General features: G+C 38.5%; 1 protein-coding gene across 16 annotated transcripts in view; it reads right to left on the reverse strand.

Annotated features, from left to right (window-relative positions):
• ST7 (suppression of tumorigenicity 7) overlaps window positions 1-24,575 on the reverse strand; it is a 277,971-nt gene that overhangs the window by 153,327 nt on the left and 100,069 nt on the right. For 2 of the 16 annotated variants that reach the window (XM_021935086.2, XM_021935085.2), the window contains exon 1: window positions 13,182-13,693. The gene's annotated coding sequence lies outside the window, so the exon portion shown is untranslated. 16 annotated transcript variants of the gene reach the window in all.

Genomic DNA, 24,575 nt, shown 5'->3' on the forward strand with positions numbered 1-24,575 from the left:
AGCAGTTACTTAAAACTGCATGATTACTGCATGGTAACAAATTGATAATAGCATAATAATTACATTAGAAAGAATGAAAGTAACATGTTAACTTGGATTCACAATGCTTATTGGGTTATATTATAACCCAATAATGCTACTAATCTGTTTCACCAGAGAGATGGATTAATTAGCAACTAATCAGCAATGCTCCTAAAACTAAGGTTGTAAAAACATAATTCTAGTTTTTGAAATCTTTGCTTTTCTATTCTACTGTTAAACTGTTCAAAATGCCCAGCTGCACATTCTCAACATCAAGGAGTTACAAGCTATGCTTTGGATTTGATGCCAGTTGTATAAAACTACTACATGAACATGGCTGCAACTATGAGTTCTTCCCTCTGTCCTTCAGTCCCTTGTAGCCACATGGAACCTTGTTTCCTAGAAAAGATTTAGGGATCAGATTTGCGCTCTCTTGGGCTAACAGCTTAATGTCTCTGGGTCAATTTTTCCTATCTATAGATTGAGAGATTTGGACTACAAGGCTCTTTTCACCTCTAAGACAAATGACAAATCTCTAATGATTACTCTAGCATAGCATTTAAGCGAGGAATCCAAAAACTTTTGCAACTCATATCACAAAGGGCTAATCTCACTAATAAATAGAGTTCTTAGAAATCAATATCACATTCCAGCCTGGGTGACAGAGCAAGACCCTGTCTCAAAAAAAAAAAAAAAAGAAAAAGAAAGAAATCAATACCTCTTTCACAACAGAATTCAAACCCACACTGATTACATTGGCAAAAATCCAAAAATTTGATAATATACGCATTTTTTTCAGGTTTGCTTAAAATGAGGCAAACCCACATGCTGCCTATAATATCTATTATTACTACTACAACATATTATCCATTCTAAATGGTTAAATTTAATGACATTCTCATCTGGAGCTATTATGGCTTGTGTTATAACACCTATTTAACACAATGTCTGCAGTAGCATAAAAGCAGTTACTGGATTCCTAAATGTCACTCTTTCTCTGGTTTGAGGACAGTCCTTTAGGATCTTCAATAAATTTGTGGGCTAGCCATACCCTGTCATAGACTTACATGTTATACTTCTACCTTCCTCTAAGTGATGTTATAGAAAATAATAAGATAATATGTATAAATCACTAAGAATTCCTGATGATGGAGACAGGAGGCAGAGAAATTCTAGGCAGAAAAGGGCAGGTCCATGGCAAAGCCCCACCCTCAAGCTGAAAAACCTGAAACCATGGCCCAAAGTTAGAACTTATATCCCTGTTTTCCCACTCAAATATTCCCTTTTCCTAAACTGCCCATGGTCTGCCCCACCCTGCATCCTGTGCCTATAAAAACCCCAGGCTCAGCCAGCAGAGAGAGGAGAAGCAGCTGGACAGCAGAGACTACAGCTGGACATCTGAGACAAGTGGCTTGACTTCAGAGACACAGCTTGAGGACGTAACTTTGGAAAAGAATCCGACTGGAGAGAGCCAGACTCCAGGAGATTACCTACTCCCGTGTCCCCTTTTCAGCTCTCCTTTCCACTGACAGCCACTTTCATCGTCAAGAAAAATTTCCCACATTTACCATCCAATTTGTTCGTGTAACCTTGTTTCTCCTGGACGCCGGGCAAGAGCTCGGGAGCCATGAGTGCAGATACAAAAGGCTGATACACTGGCCCTTTGCCCTCACTGGCAGAGAACAGCCACCTCACGTGAAAGGGTGGAGGGCCCCCTGAGCTGTTAACACTCAAGCCATCCATGACAGCAGAGCTAAAAGGGCTCTGTAACATGCCTCCTGGGGCTTCAGGAGTCGCAGGGACGCTGCCTGGATGCTGCCGCAGGGACGCTGCCTGGATGCTGCCGCAGGGACGCTGCCTGGATGCTGCCGCAGGGACGCTGCCTGGATGCTGCCGCAGGGACCCTGCCTGGATGCTGCCGCAGGGACCCTGCCTGGATGCTGCCGCAGGGACCCTGCCTGGATGCTGCCGCAGGGACCCTGCCTGGATGCTGCCGCAGGGACCCTGCCTGGATGCTGCCGCAGGGCCTGCACAGAGTTCGCTCCTGCCAGTGCCCAAAAGTGCTCGCTCCAGCTCCTGTACCCAATCACCTCCCACAAGGGGTGGAACGCAGTGGGTCTGAGTGGAGTTTGATCCTGCTGGTGCCCAAGTGGCCAGCAGACTCCAGCGCTCGTGCACCTCAGTTCCTGCCTCGTTTGCTCGCACACTCCCTCCCATGAGGAGTTGAAAGCAGCGGGCTGGGCAAACAAGGCACCCCTGTTGCAAGTCCCACGAAGGCAACAAGGAAATATCCTGCCTCAGTAGTGAGAAATACTAAGAAGTTTTGGGTGTATGTGTATACATACACATATGGATTGACTAATTTGTAAATTTAAGGTATCCTGATTAGCTAAATCCCAAATTGATAATCTGGAAATGAAAAATCTACTTTCAGTTTCACCAAAGATTTATCAAGATACTTTCTGTACCTTTGTTTTATAATCCGTAATCTATTTTTTAAATTGTTACGGAAACACCAGAGGTTTGGTCTAGGTCCTGCTGCGTGCCACACAGAAAGTCAATCACTAAGGTGGCAAGTATTGCCAAGGAAGAAGGCTTTAATCAGGCGCTGTAGCTGAGGAGATGGGAGCTCACTCTCAAATCCATCTCCCTGACTGACTAAAATCAGGGGTTTATATAGCAGGTAAGCAACCTAACGATGTGTAAAAAACCAGGAAGTTGAGAGGGGCAAAGAAGCAAACATGGTGAATGAGGGGATCTCTTGGCATATGGTGCAGTGATGTGGTTTCAGTTCTTTGATACTTTTTGTGAGAGGCCTAAAGGTCGTTTCCTGAGGAAGGAACTCAGAGAAATCAAATATGTTTCAACATTTTTAATGCCAGAAGGGTCAATTTCTATGTTTATCAAAAAGAACAGCCTATGGGGCAACTGGTTTCAAAACAAGATATCTTGAAATTCTCTCATTTTTAAGGAAGATCAGGATAAATTACTGAGTTATGGGAATCCCCTGCAATTTATGAAGCAACTGTTCTAGAAAACTCTAAAGGCAGGGAGATGAGAGGATGTATGTTTTCCAGCTGTCTTTTTTCACACTGGTTCAGGCATCACACGAACAGGCCTGGGAGCAGGAAGAAGTACAATGTGGAGGACAGCAAAGAAACACATCTTTCCTTCCCTTACTCCTCGACATCCAGAGGAGTAGATGGCAGGGAAACAATGGGCTGTGCTGAGAGGCTGAACTTCTTAATCTTACAATTAGTCCAAATATCTTAATTTGGGAGCAAAGAAACGTGTAGCCCCTACATTATCTAGCTCTACCTCCCATTCTAATCCTTCTCTACCTACCTCCACTCCTTTATTTCTTCAGATACAACTTCTACCATGAAACAAAGTAAAAACTGTCACTATGTTGAGTTCAGTGGTTATAATATATATTCAAAATAAGAAAAAAATAAACCTTTGAACTATGAGTGCTTATGAACTTAAGTAACATTAAGGATACTGGTCATTAATATAAATTTTCATGAATAGGATATATTTTAATAGATTTTTTGCAGTATGTTTTAGAGTAATTATTTTCATCTTTATTCCTCACAAAAATCCTTAGGAAGGGATAGAAATTATCCTCACCATATTAGCATACCACTGGTATCACCTTTATCAACAAAAGAAAGTTTTTAAATATTCAGTTATTGGATTTAAGCTAGAAAGGATGAATGGCACCCAAAATTACTAAATTCATCCACTAACCCAAATTGTGATAGCATCACATAGTTCAGCTGCAATACTAATTAATTTGAAATTATTCTATGAGACTGTGTATCTGTACCAAAAAGAGTACAAATACAAAAAGGGCATTATTCACCATAGCACCACTACTTACTAGCAAACAAACATGTCAACTAACTACAGCTCAATGTCTTAGGAGAAGTCAATCACATCTAATTTTGCAGAGGTTCTAAATAGAACACCATTGTTTATGTTGTGGAGTGCTGGTTTCCTTAACTTTACCTGACAGAATTACAAAGATTTAGGAGGTTTAATCTCTCAAAATCTTATTAAAACAAATCCTATTACCCTGCCTCATTATTTGAAGTCACAGTGTATCTAATGACTTTTCTTTTACATGTACTAATCAGGCCTGGCCACCCACAGATATTTGTAAATTGCATTATCTTCTGTCTAACTAGCTCATAGTGTGTGAGGTGAGGGGGGTCGCCATAAACAGTTTCGGTGTGATTTACTTTTCCTAACTGCCAAAGCGCTCTCTCTGAGGGGGAAAAGATCTGCTATCTAAACAAGATAGTAGCTTGTTTTTGAGACAGGGTCTCATTCTATTGCCCAGGCTGGAGTGCAGTGGCACAATCTCAGTTCACCACAACCTCCGCCTCCTGGGTTCAAGCGATTCTCCTGCCTCAACCTCCCAACCAAGTAGCCATCACATCTGGATAATTTTTGTATTTTTATTAGAGACAGGGTTTCACCATGTTGGCCAGGCTGATCTCGAACTCCTGGCCTCAAGTGATCCACCCGCCTTGGCCTCCCAAAGTGCTGGGAGTACAGGTCTGAGCCACCATGCCCGGCCTAGATTAATTGTATCTAGGAAATCATATAACAATATCTACTTTCTATATCGCTAGAGTACAAACATACAGAATAGCCAGTTTAAAGTAACTAGTGTAATTTTTTTCTTAATTTCAAAAGGATTGAGGTAAAAAATCCAATTCCATGATCTGCTAACAATTTTAACTATTATTTTTTCCACAGTGCTTAAAACAATACTTTAAGAAATGTTCAATGTTCCATGAGAACAATATCCACACCAGATGCAAAGTCTAAGGTTAGTTCCTGATTCCTGGAAGCTGGGAAAGTACGTATTTTATTTGTGTATTTGCTTAACAAACATTTATAGGGCTAATTATAGGCCAGATACTTTTCCACAGATTTTAAAAATATTATTATTACTCAATTCTCATAACTACCCTCTGAGGTATGTACTACTACTGTCCCCCTTTTACAGATGGGGTAACAGGTATTGAGAAGTTAAGGACTTACTCAGAATCATACGAGTAGTCCGTAGTAGAAGCAAGATTTAAACCCGGGTAGTTGGGATCCAAAGTTTGTGCCCCTAACCACTCACAATGCCCCCTCCACAATAAGCTGCCTCTTTTCAGGAGTACCAGAGACATTTTGCCACTTTAGGCAGTTATTATTCAATAATTGTGGACCTTCCTCAGGATATATGGATGAAAACAAAAGGCAAACAAAGTATATCTGTCCCTATAAAGTATGCCTATGGTGTTTGTATCATTCATCTGAACAGAGTTCTACATTACCATGTCCCAAAGTTCCTTTCACTAACATATTATGTAATATACTATGATTTGAATTTTCCTTAATATACCATGGATGGTTTTTTATTTCTAAATCTATCTCATTCATTTAATACTCCACAGTATTAGATTGTGTAGAGGCCTACGGATGTGGTTAAATAGTCTACTGATTTCTTCAGTTGTTATTATTCAGTTGTTATTACTGATTTTCTTCTGCCTTTTTTACAGGTCTCATTCCAGTAACTGCTTAATATCCCCTGTCAGTCTTCTTCAAAGGCTGAAGCCAGCCTCTGACTGAAGCCCAGCCTCAATGTTTCCTGTCTGGTGCCAGCACAGCTTGCCTGGACTTCTGAAAATTGCAAGCCCTTGCTCCTTGCTGGTCACCACGCTCCCCCTTTCTTTGTTGCAGACTCCCTCTTGCTGTGGTTTACCAGGTGCCTCTATTGCCCCTCATGCTTGTGTGCCACTTTGGACTTAATCTGGCACACTTAACTCCCTTCATCCACGCCTGAAGCTGGACAAGCTGAAGTGACTGCATCACTTTCTCAATTCTGGCTTCTGCCCACCAGCCTTGCTCTGCTAGGAGGAATTAGCTCTGCCTGGCCAGAACCCAAGAAGTGACAAATCAAACTTGCTCAATAGGTGGTAATTAAACTTCTGGCTCTAAAGCCCAGAGTAGGTTGTCAATGGGATTTCACAGTGGCTCCCTGACACTAAGCAAGGATGTAGTTCTACATCTGGTTTTAAATCTTAAACTCTAATAGGATTCTCAGAGAAGACAGTAAAGACTAAGACCAAAAAAAGTTGTTTTAAGGGGAAAATGACAGTAAGTACAAAAGATAATCTGGGGAAGACCTGGCATGTCTGAAATCAAAACATCTGTTACTAAGTGGATCGTGACTGCTTAGTTTCTAGGCGAGCTGAATAAAAATACTAACTGAACAATGATGTAGGCCATTGTCAAATCTAATCAATTTCTTGTTTCTTTGTTTTTTTTTTCCATCAGTCTAGAATCTTTAAGTAAGCCATTCAGAAGATATGACACTATAGAATGATACTAACTGAGGAATAGAGTGGAGAGAAAGGGCTGAAGACGACTTCAGAAAAAGGCCTGAAGCATAAAAAATGTTGATCTCACTCACTGATCTATGCTATATTTCTTTTAAAAATTAATATAAACATCCTTTTCTCCCCACATCCAATACCTATTAGTACACTAAATACTTGTTCCTCTAAGAAATGTGAAGTTGAAAAAAATTTCCCCCATTAAATGCGAATTATTCTGCTTACGACATTAGGATATATGCTCTCGCTTTAAAAATAGGAGGCTGCTGAATTCATCACTTGAGTATATTAAATAGACTGTGGAAGAGTATTATCCTTCTGGAAACCTCTTATCCCTCACTCTCATACCACAAGGGATTGCCAGTTAGGTCTAATGACCAGTAATATCCACAGCTATATGTAATCAGAAGACTTTCTAGTTCCTCTAAAGTGGAAAATAAATTGCTGCCAAGGCAAACCAAAGGGCATAGAGTTTTGTATGATCTGCCTCTACTTCTCTGACAGACCAAACATGCTAACTAATGACATCTGGAGAACAAGCTATGTCACGCAGCTTCCTCAGCGATAACTTTTTAAACATCTGGTTACAGATCTTTATCCAAGGGTGTAACTGAGTTACCGTGCTCCTCAGCCCTAAGCCACCTTGTCGGTTAACCCCAGTGTGCCATGCAAATATTACTTTCTATACATGCCATGATAATGGAAAAGGTTGGGAAGGCCTGAATTAATCTTTGTATCAAATATCTTACTTTGGCATAGCCCATACGGTGTCTTTGAAGAATAAAAACATGTATGAACTGGAAAGACCCCAGATAACTTTTTCCCAAATGGGACTCCTTCAAGTGTAAGTTCCATAGAACATGAAGATATGTTAAATTAATTGGGAGAAGGAATTTGAGAAATACTGGGTTAAAGTTTAAAAGTTGTTTTTTTTTTTAAGTGCAGGATGTCTAAGACATTTGGATATGCTGAATGCAGTGTCATTCTCCAGCAGGAGGGTGTAATACAAATTAATATTTATTTAAAGATGGAGCTTTTAGAATATAGTTTTTTAAATGGTGGTGAAATGCACGTAAAATGCACATAACATAAAATTTACCATCTTAATCATTTTTAAGTGTACAATTTACCACTGCTAAATATGCTCACATTGTTGTGCAACCAATCTCCAGAACTTTCTCATCTTGCAAAACTGAAACTTTATACCCTTTAAATCACAACTCTCCATTTCCCTCTCCTCCTATTGCCTGACAACCACCCTTAGAATACCTTTTGCAAGTAATCATTCACAAAACGTAATTTGGAAAATGGTGCTTTATATTTTATGGTTCATCACCTCATTTTACAGATGAGAAACAGGCCTGAAGATGTTAATAATTTGTACAACATCACAAATTAATAATGAACCAGGTCTTGAACTCACTGGACTTTAAGTCTGGCCTCTTTTCACAACAGAGTAGAAAGCTGAAACAAGCTGCTAATTAACCAAATTCTATCACCAAATGTCCTGAAAGTTATTTGTATCTATCAGGTCCATTTCAAAGAAAGGACTGAAAGAATTTCCCCTACAGCCACACTAAGTCCACAATTCTCCAGTGCAGGTACATAAAACATCAAGAAGCCCCAATTTAAACATGCCATGCCTTCCTAGAGCATCAATTTCATTTGGTGATTAGAAAATTAACTGTATTATATTAAAGTAATCATGAATATATTGCAGGGTAAAGTGCAAAATTAACCTAATTTAAAAGGACTTCAAGGGTATAGTATTTCAGCAGTGAGCTGCTTTTGCCTGTGGTCCAGCTGCCAAGGGCATCCATTCCCATCTCTGTCTCTAGGGCTTTTGAGAAGCACCAAACTGAAGTGAAGAGCCTAAAATACACAGTAGGACCTGGGGCAAAGCTCAACAGGGGCACTCTGGTAACCCATAAACCAAACTGTGCTTCTACAGGTACCTGGGGGGTTCATATCAATTACTAAAGTTCTTAAGTACTTGTTTCTTGATGAGCACCCGAAGTCTCCACAGGAAGTAACAAGTTAGGGGGATCTTCCAGTTAACAATCAACCAAAGGAACACAAAAAGGAGTGTGATATTGTCTCTTGCTAGACATCAAGTTTATGATGTAAGAGGACAATTGACAGCAGAGGGGAAAAAATGAATTACATCTCAAGCTCCTATTTGGAATGTCCATTGGAAAATGGCATTTAAATTCCAGTATTTACTTCCTCTTTCTGCAAAATCTACATCCAGAAAACTTAAAATAGTTATACTGTACGCCCAATTAAATTCACTGTTGCAATGTACTTACTAAATTCCATTATATCTAATCATATTATAATAAAAAGTGAAAAATGTTTTCCCCTTGTCTTCTGAAAATTGTCCAAACAGGCAAGCCACAATCTTTTAAAAATAATTCTGCCAAGGGAGGAAGGATATATTTTTCTTTTTGATCATTAAGTTTTAAATTTTCGTCTACAGGCTACTGTCAACATTCTAAGCTTTTGAAATTATCAGCAGATTTTCAAATACAAAATATACAGTGAATATTCTTTCCTTCATTTGAGCTGTGCTGAAGCAGCTGGCTTGAAGCAGCTGGCAATCCAAGAGCAAAATGCAGCAGAGTGAAGCCAAGCGCCTCCTTGACTAGTATCACGTGCTAGTGCAAGGTCGGCTTTGCTTCCACTTGGCATTTCCTTTTAACCTGCCTCAAAAGATCCCTTCTCAGAATATCTGCATCAGTATGTTAATCCTGGCACTGGGTTCTGGGTATTCATTCTTTCCCCAGCTGCTCGCTGTTTCACACCCTCTAAAATCATGGCTCCCCGCGCCAAAATGAAAGGCAAAATGGCATATTAATTAAATACACAGAGAATGAGTGCCATGTAAGGTAAGAGGCATGTGCTGTGAATATTAATGTAACCCAAGCAATTACAATCATTTGAATCTACTTCCTGTGATAAAAGCCTATACAATCAGAGCTGGCACACCACGTTAGCTGCTCACTGCACAGAAAAGGATGCAGTTAACCTTGGTGAAGGTTAGGAAGCTCTGTTTTAGTCACTAAAAGGAGGCTTTCATTTTTCTAATAGAGTAAGGAACAACTCTGGATTTCCAACTCCCCAAGACAGCCAATTATTTTCAGGAGTGCTGCTCCATTATAAAAATAACTTTGAATTTGCATTAATTGAAGATGTGTAACATTACTGCAGATAGGTGGTGGTAAAGTAGAAAAACATAGGATGAAACAATTTGTGAGAAAGTTTAAACCATTCTTAGCTTACAGAGTCATTTGTAAACAAATTACTCTGTACTTCGGTAAGTGGAATCATATAATAGTAATAAAAACAACTTAGTGCTAGATTGGAGCCACTACCTACCCTAAGACATAAAAATGAAATGCTTCTTATAAAAGAACAGTGAAAAAGAAAAAAAAAGAAGAAAAATATATAATTCATTATTTTTGAAATATGCATTTAAAATAGAAATAGTAATTTACCAAAATAAGACCAAGTATCCTAAACTGTGAACCCTACAATAACATATGATGTTGCTCTTTACTCTTTATAGCATAACTGAGGTTTCCAGAGGCCTAAATTATCAGACCTGCCAAATATTTCTGTGTAGATCTTAAAAAAAAGAAAAGAAAAAGAAAACCCAACAAAACACTAATACGTAAGCATGAGATAGAAAATAACAGGAGCTTTGCCAGCTTCATGAAATTTCTCCATAGGCTATATCCCAGCTCAGCTAACACCATGTCAACAAATATCCACTGGATGCACAATGAAATGTCACTGTGCAGAATTTAAGAGAATTTAAGGGAAGCATCCTTGCTAATAAAGTTGAGACAAAGCATTGTAGCTGAATTGTCTGTTTTGGGTATGACAAAGAATGTATGTGTCTTTGACCAAACTTTAGTCAGGCTCCTCAAAATCCTCTTCCCAAGTAGGTCTCAACTTTTAAACTTTGTGTCCATCTTTGCAAAAATCTTTAGCCACAATCTCCCACCCTTCTGGTCACCCTCAAAATCTGACCAAATTCCCCAACCCCAACTATCCCCCAGGAGATAGCTAATCACTCTGGCCCACATTCAGCCAGAATCTTTTAGGTCATTTTATCTTCTCAGTAATTTTCAATCCACTGACACATACCTACCCACCCTGCTTCCCAGCTATAAAACCCCTACTTTTCCTTGTACTCAGAACCAAGCTCAGTTCTGTACTGGGGTCTCTTTTACCCCCCTGCAATAGTCCTGAATAAAATCTGCTTGTACAGCTTTAAATGTTGTCAAGTTCTGATTTTCTTAGTCATTGTGCCACTTTGGAAAATAGTTCGGCAGTTCTTCAAAATGTACATAATAGAGTGATCACATGATCTAGCAATTCTGCTACTAGGTATACACTCATGAGGATTGAAAATACATGTCCATGCAACAACTTGTACAAAAGTGTTCAGAGAAGTATTGTTCATAAACCCAAAAAGTAGAAACAACCCAAATGTTCACCAAGTGAAGAATGGACAAATAAAATATTGTATATCCATATAATAAAATAATAGTAATAGCAATGGAGCACTGATACATGTTACAAAATGGATGAACCTTGAAAACATTAGGCTAAATGAAAGAAGTCATTCACAAAATGCCAAATGTTGTATACTTCCATTTATATAAAATTTCTAGAATAAGCAAATCCACAGAGACAGAAAGTAGATTGTGGTTTCCAGAGAATGGTGGGAGGAAGTGGAAAGTAACTGCTAATGGGTATAGAGTTTCTTTCTGGGGTGATGAAAATACTCTAAAATTAGATAGTGATGATGGTTGCACAACTCTGTGAACATACTAAAAAGCACTGAATCTCACTTTTTTTTTTTTTTTGAGATGGAGTCAGTCTCACTCTGTTGCACAGGCTGGAGTGCAGTGGCATGATCCCGGTTCACTGCAACCTCTGCCTTCCCAGTTCAAGCAATTCTCCTGCCTCAGCGTCCTGAGTAGCTGGGGCTATGGGTGTGCGCCACCACACCCAGCTAATATTTGTATTTGTTTTTTAGTAGAGATGGGATTTCACCATATTGGCCAGGCTGGTCTCGGTAACTCCTGACGTCGTGATCCACCCACCTCAGCCTCCCAAGGTGCTGGGATTACAGGCGTGAGCTACCATGCCTGGCTGAATCTCACATTTTTAAAGGGCAGATATTACTGTATGTGAATTACATTTCAATAATGCTATTTTTTTAAAAAAATTCATTACTACAGGTTCATTTGCTCAATATCTACTTGTTGAGAGCCAACTAAGTACCAGGCACTGGAGCTATAACAATACATAGACACGGTCTATGTCCCAGAGTTTATGGTTTTGTGGAGAAAACCTGGGTTTAAATCCTGGCTCAATACTTGCGGGAATCTGAGGAAGTATTTTACTTCCTCATCTACAAATAAGGTTTAAAGGCAAGTGATTGGCACACTGGAAGGACTTGCTAAATGTTACTACTAAATGAGCATAAAGGCAAATTAAAAATGTCAGGAGAGAGAAAAAACACGAATAAATTAGGAGGACTTAGTTTAGGAAGTAGGAGAAGGTATTTCTTCAGGAAATGACATTTGGGCTGAAATCTGAAGGATCAGTTGGAGGGAGTCAAAGAATTTAAGGAACTTGAAGACCTGCAGACAAAGGAAAGTTTAAGTGCAAAGTTCCTGAGGCAAGGAAGAGTTTAAGGTATTTCAGGAACCATGGTCAGACGATACTGAACAAGTGAGGGAGAGAGAAGCAGGAGCCAGAACGTGCTGGGTCTTGAAAACCAAAATAAGTACTTTGGATTTTATTCTAAGTACAATGGAAAGTCACTGACGGTTTTTGAACAGAAGGATGGCATGATCTAAATTACATTTCAAAAAGATGACTGGCTGCTGAGAGGTGAAGAGCGTAGTACAGTCAGAAGGCCACTGCTGTGCTCTAAAGGAAATAAAATGATGGCTTGGATTATGCTATGGTAGAGATTCTAACAACCTTGACAGATACACAGAAATAAAAAAACAAGTACTTGCAGAATTCCTTCCTATTCTGCTCTATATATGCAGCCTGCACTGGATAGAATACAAAAGGAAGACTGAATTGGTATAAAGTGTACCATAAAAGGCTTCAGGCCAGGCGCGGTGGCTCACATCTGTAATCCCAGCACTTTGGAAGGCGGAGGCAGGCGGATCACGAGGTCAGGAGATCGAGGCCATCCTGGCTAACACGGTGAAACCCCGTCTCTACTCAAAGTACAAAAAAGTTAGCCGGGCGTGGTGGCGGGCGCCTGTAGTCCCAGCTACCCTGGAGGCAGAGGCGGGAGAATGGCGTGAACCCGGGAGGCGGAGCTTGCAGTGAGCCGAGCTTGCGCAACTGCATTGCAGCCTGGGCGACAAAGCAAGACTGCGTTTCAAAAAAAAAAAAAAAGACTTGAACCAAAAAGCCCTCAAATTTCTAGTTTTATTCCCAACTTGCTATAGAATCTTGGCAAATGCTTCCTCACTGAGACTCAGTTCTTTATCAGTATAATTAGAATAATAGCTTTTCCTCATAGATTACAGTAAGACTTAACTGTCTTAATATATGTGAAAGTGACTGAAGAGCTGCAGGCAGTGTGCCTATAAGTGTTAGTCAGTTTAAGAGATACACCCAAAGGAAAACAAGATACACAATGAGATTAGTCATTTTTCCCCCTTTAAGGTCAAGGTGTGTTTTGTTTTAATGAGGATAAATTAAGCTTTTTCAATATACCATGGCCTGTGGAGAACACAGTGGGGATCCATCAACTCCTGTTTCATGGCACGCACTTGCTGGGAAACTCTTCAAATTTCTGCAGGTGAATCCTCTCCCATAGACTTATCTCTGGGAAGCAAACAGTATTTTAAGAGAAAGCTTTTCCTTAAAGAAGGGAATGTGCAGACCTGAAGAACAGTGTACATTTGCTATAAAACAGCTTTATGAAGCAACAAATAAGAGAACTGATTTTAGGAGATATTTTTGTAAAGTTCATGACAAAATTATCTGTATTATAGCATTAAAATTTGACCGAAGTAAATAAATTACAGTCAAATTTCACCTGCAAACCCCAACACTTTGGACCTGCTGCTGGTAAAGACACCACTGTACACATTATAGTCACCACTTTTCTGAAGGATGTTTGTAATAAGGGTACACTTGGGACTTTTCTCAAGTTAATTAAACAGTGTGAAAACAGCAAAATCTTTTGAGACTTTGCTGGAAGCCCCTGACACAAACCTATAGGGAAGTAGTTTTTTAATTACCTTGATATTTCATTAATGTTTTTCTGACTTTTCATAATACTTACATCATATTTATTAAATTTTTTTCATAATAACTACACATTTATTAAATTTTTTAGTTAAGAAAGCATTAACTAAAAGAAAAGCAAAAGAATATATGTTTATTTACAATATGTTAAGTAGGATAATGTAAGAGAAAAAAAACTTTTCCCATGTATATTGTCCCATAAATTTTAATGTTTATCTTCAATAGAAAAAGGTAGTAGTTTTTTCTTGTTGAATAAAATACCATATTAAAAAAACCAAAGGTAATAAAATAGAAAATGCCTTTAAATAAGTGCTATATTATGTTGTCATAGCTATTGTTTAATTACTGAAGAAATATGAAGAAATCTAATTATTTCCCTAAATAGAAATTTAATGTTCTGAAAATTACTTTGCTTCAAATCTATACAAGAACACTGATACACAGTAGTATAAGTAATGCCTGTTGGGAATTGCTATAAATGGCACATATTGGTGTTAAATTTCGTCCCCAGGATGTAGTACCAAAAGTATTTTCCAGGTTAGTGTATGTTTTTAAAAATTCAGCTTCCTTCAAAGAAACAAGTAAACTATGCTTCTATAGGAAGAGATATAAAACTAAGAAAACAGCAGATGCAAATTTTATTTTATTTTATTTTATTTTATTTGAGACCGGGTCTTGTTATGTTGCCCAGGCTGGAGTGCAGTGGCACTATCTCGGCTCACTAAAGCCTCACCCTCCCAGACTCAGATGATCCTCCCACTTCAACCTCTCAGGTAGCTAAGACTACAGGTGCATGCCATACCCTCAGCTAATTTTTGTATTTTTTGTAGAGATAGGCTTTTGCCACGTTGCCCAGGCTGGTCCTGAACTCCTGGGTTCAAGTCATCTGCCCATCTCAGCCTTCCAAAGTGCTAGAATTATACGTGTGAGCCACTGTGCCTGGACCTGAAGTACTTTACACAAACATAAACGCAAACATCTTTCTCCACGTCCTATCAATTGAAAGAAACAAAAATGAACAGAAACGAAAGCTTTATTGTGAAAACATTTCATCTCTGTCCTGGGCTTAAAGCAAAAAAAGAATTGGGACTATATTTTATAATTCACATAAAATCATCACTCATATTATTTAAAAACTCTTATTACCCAGATTTCTAATTTAATTCTGTCTAGGACCTCAAAAAAGAACACAGTGAAATACAAAAACAAAAGCAAAGAAACAAAAAAGCAAACAAGATTCTATTTCCAGTTTTATCTTTGATTTTGATTATTTTTCTGTCTATAGGACAATATCCCTATGCTTAAAAAAAATCAATTCTTTAAAATATCACTATTGATTAATGAGAGCATCTGCAAAGGTCAAAACCAAGGAATTTCTTAACGTTCTTTTCTTCTACTTGAAAGATGTAAAAAGCTAAAGGCAAGTTTCCAGCATCCTGTGCTCCACTGTATCTGACTATGTAGGGGATTAAGGCGCTAATAATTCTAACTAAAATGGCAGAACTAACCCATTATTTTGGCACAGAATAGATAAACTGAGTTGGTCACAGGAGTGCTAGCCAAGTTCAGGATGTATCATTTTTCTATCCAATGTTTGACATACAGAGTAGATGAACATAAACATTCACTTTTTTCCTACGAAGAATCTAAATTTAATTTAACTTACCCATAATAAACTATTATATAAATGATTATATATTTTGAGGAGACCTCATAAATTTATTGTATCTTAGAAAAATTTAACATGTATTAAATATAATGTTCTAGAAAAAGAAAAGGTAAAAAAATAAACACATGAATGGTATTGCTACTGCTGCTTAGCATTCTAACAGACCAGCTCACTGAAATAAATTTCATAGACTACTACGAAAGTATGATCGAATTTCATATCACAGTGAGTAAAAGATTAGTAAGTTATCACCTTTAATCAAACAATACTGACTCTGATCTCCATGAGAGCACATGTGCTACAATTAGAATGAGTCCCCTGCTTAGGGGCCGAAAAAGTATAAGATAGGGTACCTGCTGGCAAAATTATCATCTATTATGGACTGAACTGTGTTCATCCAAAATTCTTACGTTGAAGCCTTAGCCCCCAGTGTGATGGTATTTGGAGATGGGGCCTTTGAGAGGCAATTAGAATTAGATGAGATCATGAGGGAGCAGCCCAAGGGACCCTCATGATGGGATTAGTGCCCTCATAAGAACAGACTCCTGCCTTCCTCTCTTCCCTCTCCCTCTCCCTCTCTCCCTCTCCCACCTTTCCCCCCTCACCCTGTGAAGACACTGCAAGAAAGTGGCCTTCTGCAAGCCAGTAAGAAAGACCTGGTACCAGGGAACCAAGTCAGCTGGCATCTTAATCTTGAACTTCCCAACTTTCATAACTGTGAGAAAGAAACTCCTGTTGAGCCACCCAGTCCATGAAGTTTTGTTATGGCAGCCTGAGTTGCTGACTCATATACCATCAAATCAGTCACACACAAGTTATCCTTTTGAATCACGACAAACCAAAATATAATCCGAAAATGTGTTTAGATTCTTAAGCTTCATCCTACATATTAATGTTCTAAGTGACAACCAATATAAATACTGTTCCTTTTCTTTTTCTGGCACAGTAATGGCTACACATTTCCCTTAATGTCAGTGTCCCTCTCTATTACCCTTTTATATATAATCCTCCATCTTTGCTATGTCTGTGGATTCAGACCTTCCTTTAATTATTAATTCAATTTATATTCTTCCCTTGTGCCTTTATGGATGTAAAATTCAGGGCCTTTGACTGGTCTTCTGAAAAGTAAAACATTTACATCTAAGTTTTTCTTATCACTGAGCCTGGGATTCAGATGATTTATATAAATGTTCTCTGGGTATCTAATTATTTTGCGTAATAAATAATTTGCGTCAAATTACTTGTAAAAAGCATCATAAATTATTCCTACTACCCCTCCCCCCCGCCCCAACCGAAAGTGTAGAAAGTAAGGTTCAAATAAGTTTAAGCAGGCTGGCCAGTGAGAAGGGTGAGTCAATGGACTTGAATCTTTCAAGACTTGCTCTTCCTGCTTCTCCATTTAGTGTAGGAATCCTTAGAGCTGGATTTTGTGGTTGAGACTGCAGGAAAAAAAGCCAAATGGACAATCTGATTCCCTATAACCCACACATCTCAGAGACCTAAAACTCTTTTTAATTGTCTTGAAAATGGCAGGACATAAAACTCCTTTTAATTGTCTTTAAAAGGGCAGGAATTGGATTTGTTTTCCCATTTATTTAGTGGAAAGGCGATATTATATTTTGGGTTTTTTTGTTTGTGTTTTTTTTTTTGAGACAGAGTCTCTGTCGCCCAGGCTGGAGTGCAGTGGTGCAATCTCGGCTCACTGCAACCTCCACCTCCCAGGTTCAAACGATTGTCCTGCCTCAGGAACCTGAATAGCTGGGATTACAGGCGCCCACCACCACACCCAGCTAATTTTTGTATTTTTAGTAGAGACCAGGTTTCACCATGTTGGCCAGGCTGGTCTCAAACTCCTGACCTCAGGTGATCCATCCGCCTTGGCCTCCCAAAGTGCTGGGATTACAGGTGTGAGCCACCACACCTGGCAAGGCAATATTACATTAAACATTATTTTATCTTGTGGTAATCACAAGATTGAGAAAAAAATTCATATATATGAAAAACATTATTTTAATTCTTTTAAAAACCCTGCAAACTATCATTTTAATAGAATTACTTTATTGACTATTAGCTTTCACACAATTTTATTATCCTTGAAATCATACTGTGGGTTCTATTCTATTTAACATTACACCTTAAATATATTTGTCAAGCATTTAGTCTTCATATGTTTTATTGTAATGACGTGATAAGATTGTGTCATGTTGATGTAGCATCACTTACATACCAGTTCCCTTTCAATGAACACTGAAGTTAAACACTAGGGTCTGTATAAGGGAAATGTTTCTATAATTATGGTTTTGCAGTCATGAGTACCTGATACTCTGTTTGCCTTCTCCACATTTCCTGTTACAACTGATTCTGCAACTGATTCTGTAGCTCTCAGGCCTATTTTGATCTCCATTACCCACAGACTCTTATTCTTTGACCAGCCAGTGTCTATCCCCACCCAAGGTCTGGGTGCCCACCGAAAGATCCCACTGCACTTGTGTCAATTGGTTACACTGATCAAACAATGTAAAATCCAGAACAAAATTTTAAAACTTAATCAGACAAATCCTAAAAATGGTGGAGGTATGAGGTCCAAGGTCAGGAATATATTAAAAGAAAACTAACAATTAGTTGGTATATAAGAATTTGATTGATTTTTTGAGACAGGGTCTTGCTCTGTTGCCCAGGCTGAACTGGGGTGGTGCGATCTTGGTTCACTGCAGCCTCAACTTCCTGAGATCAAGTGATCCTCCCACCTCAGCCTCCCAAGTAGCTGGGACTACAGGCACACATCACCACACGTAGCTAATTTTTTTTTTTTTTTTTTTTTTTTTGCAAAGATGAAGTCTTACCATGTAACAAAGGCTGGTCTCGAACTCCTCGGCTCAAGTGATTCTGCCACCTTGGCCTTCCAAAGTGCTGGGATTACAGGCATAAGCCACCGTGCCTGGCCAAGAATTTAATATTAAGATCCTCAGTACTTCTGACCAGAAGCAGTACTTCTATGAAATATAGTCTTTGGGGGATGACATAATTCTCAACTCCAGAACAAGTTTAGATCTATATCTCTAAAATTAGTAGGAATTTCAAATATATCCATATATATGCCAGAAATTCCATATATATTACATACACGAACATGTTCTCACACATACACAAGAATGTGTAAGTATTCTTGCCATTATTTGTGTCCATTCTAGCATATTAAGCAGGCAAAGACATATTTCTTGCCTTGACCACTATTTTCTTTTTAAATAATAACCTATTCAAAAGCAGAAATTATATCTACTATTTCTTTTTATCTTTAATTTTTGTGGGTACCTAGTAGATACATATTTATAAGGTACATTAGATGTTTTGATACAGGCATGAATGTGTAATATCAGGCATCAGGGTACATGAGGTATCCATCACCTCAAGCATTTATCCTTTGTGTTACAAACAATCCAATTATACTCTTTTAGCTATTTCTAAATATACAATTAAATTATATCTGACTATGGTCACCCTATTGTGCTGGCAAATACTAGGTCTATTCACTCTTTCTATTTTTCTTTTTTTGGATGCATTAACTATCTCCATATCCCCATGTCCCCGCCACTACCTTCCCAACCTCTGGTAACCATCCTTCTATTCTCTATCTCCATTAGTTCAACTGTTTTAATTTTTAAGCTCCCACAAATGAATGAGAACAGGCGAAGTTTCTCTTTCAGTGCCTGGCTTATTTCACTTAACATAATGACCTGCAGTTCCATCCATGTTGTTGCAAATGACAGGCTCTCATTCTTTTTTTAATGGCTGAATCGTACTCCATTGTGTATACGTACCACATTTTCTTTATCCATTTATCTGTTGACGGATACTTAGGTTGCTTCTAAATCTTGGCTATTGTGAATAGTGCTACAATAAACATGGGAGTGCAGTATATCTGCTATTTCTTTGATACCATCACACAGTAGTTGTTGAAGAAATATGGCCAATCTATTGACTTAAAAGCTGAGTAAAATTTTTCTACACTGCGATTTCTCATAAAACAAAGGATGGATATGAAAATAGGATTTATAATTCTTAAGTATTTCCCTTTTTTGATAATTGGCTTCCTCTTAAGAATTATAGTGCTTAGTTTTACCATAATGAACTATGAAATCAGAGCAAATTCAGTCTTCAAGTAAAGCAGCACCATGTCCCTTCATGAAAAATAAGTCTCCATAACAACCAAAAGAAAAGATATATAGCAGATGGTATTAAATAGAACATATTCGAAGTCTTCCAGCTCAAGTGCTTTTATGCAAACTGATCATTAATTTCCAAAGATGGATAAAGCTTTAAAAAATCATGTTTATATTTCACTGGAAAATAAAAATAAAAAATACCATCATGCAAACACCATAAGAAATAACCACTCTTGTGCACAAAGAAAAAGTGTTATTGAATTCCTTCTTATTTAGGTAGATAACCTGACTGGCTAAAGAACAGTTGAGTTCCAAAAGGCAAAGCACATGTGTTTCCAGCTACTCATTCACACAGGTTAATCAATATCCCTGATTCTCTTGACACCCACTAGCAAATATAACGATAAAGAATTAAAAAATAGAAACCTGTGAAAAATTAGTTTGCTTTCTAATGATAGCATATCTAAATCCTGGCATCTGTGGCCCCCACACAAGAAACAGTCATTATCCTAAGTCAGAGGAGTGGAATCAACTAAGGTTCTGCAAAACACCCCACTCAGATAGGATTACTATAACTACCATACTTTACAAGTGGTAACTGAAAAAAATAGAAAGGGATTTTGATTTGTAACCCTTTTACTTTATAGTACAAATTGTTAGTCCCAGAAAATTAATATGACAGGACCATGTTCTTATAGTATATAGTCAAGGAACTCAGGTTCCCTCACTCTTTCGACTACATCACTATCTCTTTTCAAGGGTATTTTGTAAAGAGGAAAAATAAGTCCCAATAAAGAAGTTTCTTGTACTATATTCAAATGGATGATTTAGTATAGGTCTGAAATAGCTTAATATCTAATAATGTTAGACATCTTCAATTGGGCAATTATTTCCTGTGTTTGAGCACTTGAAGTCAACTAATCAAGCATAAACACGTTTGCACATAACTCAATCATACAATCTCTTGATAGGAGAAGCCCTAACTCACAGCATTTAAACAAGTACCTTAAAACTTCCTAAGGCTTAGTTCTTAATTTTTAAAAATTCACAGCGAATCAACAATATGGAAAGAGTATCAATTATATCTAAAACATAAGGTTGAGCACCATGTGAAAAACAAGGTAACAAAATAAAGTCCTTGACCTAACGAATTTTCACATCTAATTGTAGTTTTATACTGTGTTAGCTATCACCCAAAGATGCAGGCAAAAGAAAGTCACTTTCAGATATGTGAAGAATAAATGGAGTTATTCTACTTTAATATGTAAGTACAATGACATAAATTAGGTAGTGAAATACAGCTCTAAGTATGTATATGAAAATCCTTAAATTGGCCACGATTTAAAATAATTACATTTTAAATAGTCTACCTTTCAAAATCATTGGAGAAAAAATATAAAGACTCAGTGAAAACTAAATCTACAGCTTTAGATCATCCACAAACAGACAACCACCCACTTTACTTTATCTCAGATACTGACACAATATTGAAATGGGCAGGATCAGAGCTAGGACCCTTCAGTAGACCAACAGAATCCTCCCTCAGGGTGACCTTTATGTAAAGGAATCTCTTATAAATGTAATCTCTTATAAGTGTAATTGAGCATCATAATTCTTAAGAGGAAGCCAATTATCAAAAAAGGGAAATACTTAAGAATTACAAATCCTATTTTCATATTCATCCTTTGTTTTATGAACAATTACAATGTAGCAAAATTTTACTCAGCTTTTAAGTCAATAGATTGGCCATATTTGTTCAAGATCCTTGTGTAAGGATCTTGTGTAAGATCCTTTCTACTTTACACTTTCTCCTGTTTTATCTTATTTTTATTTTTTTTTAATTTATTTATTTATTTATTTATTTATTTATTTATTTATTTATTGAGATGGAGTTTCACTCTTGTTGCCCAGGCTGGAGTGCAATAGTGCAATCTCGGCTCACTGCAACCTCCACCACCTGGGTTCAAGGGATTCTCCTGCCTCAGCCTCCCGAGTAGCTGGGATTACAGGCATGCGCCACCACACCCAGCTAATTTTGTATTTTTTTTAGTAGAGATGGGGTTTCTCCATGTTGGTCAGGCTGGTCTCAAACTCCCAACCTCAGGTGATCCGCCCGCCTCAGCCTCCCAAAGTGCTGGTTACAGGCATGAGCCACCGTGCCTGGCCTATTTTATCTTCTTTAATCTCATGTAACTCTCACAACTCTGAGCAAGATATATACTCAGCAGCACTGCACAAAAACCTGTTTATCACCTGGCACAGCATTCCCATCTCACCTAGTGTGATTGTTAATGCTGAGTGTCAACTTGGTTGGATCAAAGGATGCAAAGTATTGATCCTGGTTGTGTCTGTGAGGGTGTTGCCAAAAGAGACTAACATTTCAGTCAGTGGGCTTGAGAAGGCAGACCCACCCTTAAATCTGATGGGTACAATCTAATTAGCTGCCAATGAATACAAACCAAGCAGAAAAATGTGAAAAGACAAGACTGGCCTAGCCTCCCAGCCTACATCTTTCTCCCATGCTGGATGCTTCCCGCCCTCAAATATCGAACTCCAAGTTCTTCAGTTTTGAGACTCAGACTGGCTGTTCTTGCTCAAGCTTGCAGACAGCCTATTGTGGGACCTTGTGATCATATAAGTTAATACTTAATAAACTTGCCTTTATAAATAAGTCTATCTATCCTATTAGTTCTGTCCCTCTAGGGAATCCTGACTAATACACCTGGTTAATTAAGCCGGAACAAAAAGTCCTATTGCCAGTTTCAATAAAAAGAAGGAATAGTACCAGAAAGGGGGAGACTTGTAATTTACCCAAATATGAACACCAAAAGCACCTAATATTTTATCAGATAAATAAGTTCCCACTACCTAACTGAGCAAATAAGGACTTACAAAGGTTAGAGTGTAGTGGTTGGAGCATAGGCTATTTGTGACAATGACCTGAGTGCAAATCCTGGGTCCAGCAAAGAGAAGCTGTGCAATCTGGGATTATTCACTCAATTTATCTGCACCTAAGTTTCTTCACATATAAGTTGGGGGATAATCCCAGCACTTTGGGAGGCCGAGGCAGGCAGATCACCTGAGGTCAGGAGTTCGAAAACAGCCTGGCCAACAAGGCAAAACCCTGTCTCTACTAAAAATACAAAAAATTAGCCAGGTGTGGTGTCATACACCTGTAGTCCCAGCTACTTGGAAGGCTGTGGGAGGAGAATGGCTTGAACTCGGGAGATGGAGGTTGCAGTAAGCCGAGATCATGCTACTTCACTATAGCCTGGGCAACAATGCAAGACTCCATCTCAAAAAATAAAATTAAAAAATTAAGGAGCAGAAAAAAAATAAATAAATTGGGGGATAACAATAGTACCCACATGTTGCAGAGGATTAAATCAATCAAACTGAATCCTTGGTATAGTGAGTTACTTTTTAGTAATTGAGCAATTACTGGGTGACTATTAATCACTGTTATACATAATTCTGATTACTTCAATTAAATTGTCCAAGGCCATGTATTTAATAAGAAGTGGAGGAAAAAAGTTAACTTAGAACCAATGAATGCATGACTGGGGTTCCCTATACCATATTACCACCACACACAATGCCTAATATTCCTAATTCATCTGCTTTTCCTTGTATGTAGCCCATATTTCTTCACCTTTGTAAAGAAATATCACGAGATGGATGTATTACTGAAATCCAAATGTATTTGCTGCATTTTCCTGGCATGTCCAGCAGAGAGTTCAGTAACAAACATCTGTCAGATACTGGTCGTTTTTACAAAAACAATGTGCTGGGGAAATGCTCACATAGAACTTAGCAGGTGAAACTGTTCTGTTCTTCACCCATGAAGACATATTTGTCAAATTACCAAATAAACCAAAAACCAAAGCCCACACCTCAAGCATGCACATTTATAGTACAAAGTGTGATAAAGGAACAGCCCAACAAAGGCAAAATTCACTTATATTTTGTGTTCATGAGGTCCTTTTAAGAATAAGAGGAAACCTCAACAATAAATGTTGCCTGCTAAGAAGATTAGCAGCTCACCTCTACCCACCTCCACCTCCAGGATGCATGTGCGACGCATTGTGTCACGCATTGTATCACAGGCACAGCAGTAAAAAGGAGCAGTTCCTGATCTCCGAAGGATTTTAAGAGGCTTGTGTTGCAACACCGGAGGACCAGCTTGACAATTCCAAGCATGGAGGCCACTAGAGAGACACAACCTTACTGAACAATGCCTCCACTTCACTGGCTGTGTCCTTCTGTGTTTATTTTATAGTTTTAACAAAAGCAGATCACACCTAAAGGGGTGTGTGCACAGGTTTTAAAATACAGTATGTAGAGAGTGCTCAGAGTGTGGGAAAGCTAGCTGAGGTCAAAACTGTCTAGATGGCCGGGCGCAGTGGCTCACGCCTGTAATCCCAGCACTTTGGGAGGCTGAGGCGGGTAAATCACTTGAGGTCAGGAGTTTGAGACTAGCCTGGCCAAAATGGTGAAACCCCATCTCTACTAAAAATACAAAAATTGGCCGGGCCTGGTGGCGCATGCCTGTAATCCCAGTTACTCGGGAGGCTGAGACAGGAGAATTGCTTGAACCCAGGAGGCGGAGGTTGCAATAAGCAGAGATCCCACACTCCAGCCTGGGTAACAAAGCAAGACCTCATCTAAAAAAAATAAATAAATAAAAACTGTCTAGACCTCTCTTTTAGTACATCACTCTCCCACACCATACATAACTCTCTATCTTCCCTCCCACATAATTACTTCCCACCGATCATAAACTATAAGAGCATTTGCATCTATCTCACCACTGTATTCCCAACATCTAGCCAGTTTCTGGAATTTGGAAAGCGCTCAATCAACAGTTGCTGACTGAAGGGTGGTCAGAAGGAGATGGCCCACTGAGACCAGAGGGACTGGCATAGTGGAGGGCTGGGATGAGGATAAAGCAGCACAAATTTGGCAGCTCAAAGCTGTGAGGGCTGTGCCTATCTTTCCCTAGTTCTAGTCATTGTTGCAAGGCAA

Source organism: Papio anubis, chromosome 4 (genome assembly GCF_008728515.1).
Source record: "Papio anubis isolate 15944 chromosome 4, Panubis1.0, whole genome shotgun sequence".
NCBI classification, from domain to species: domain Eukaryota; kingdom Metazoa; phylum Chordata; class Mammalia; order Primates; family Cercopithecidae; genus Papio; species Papio anubis.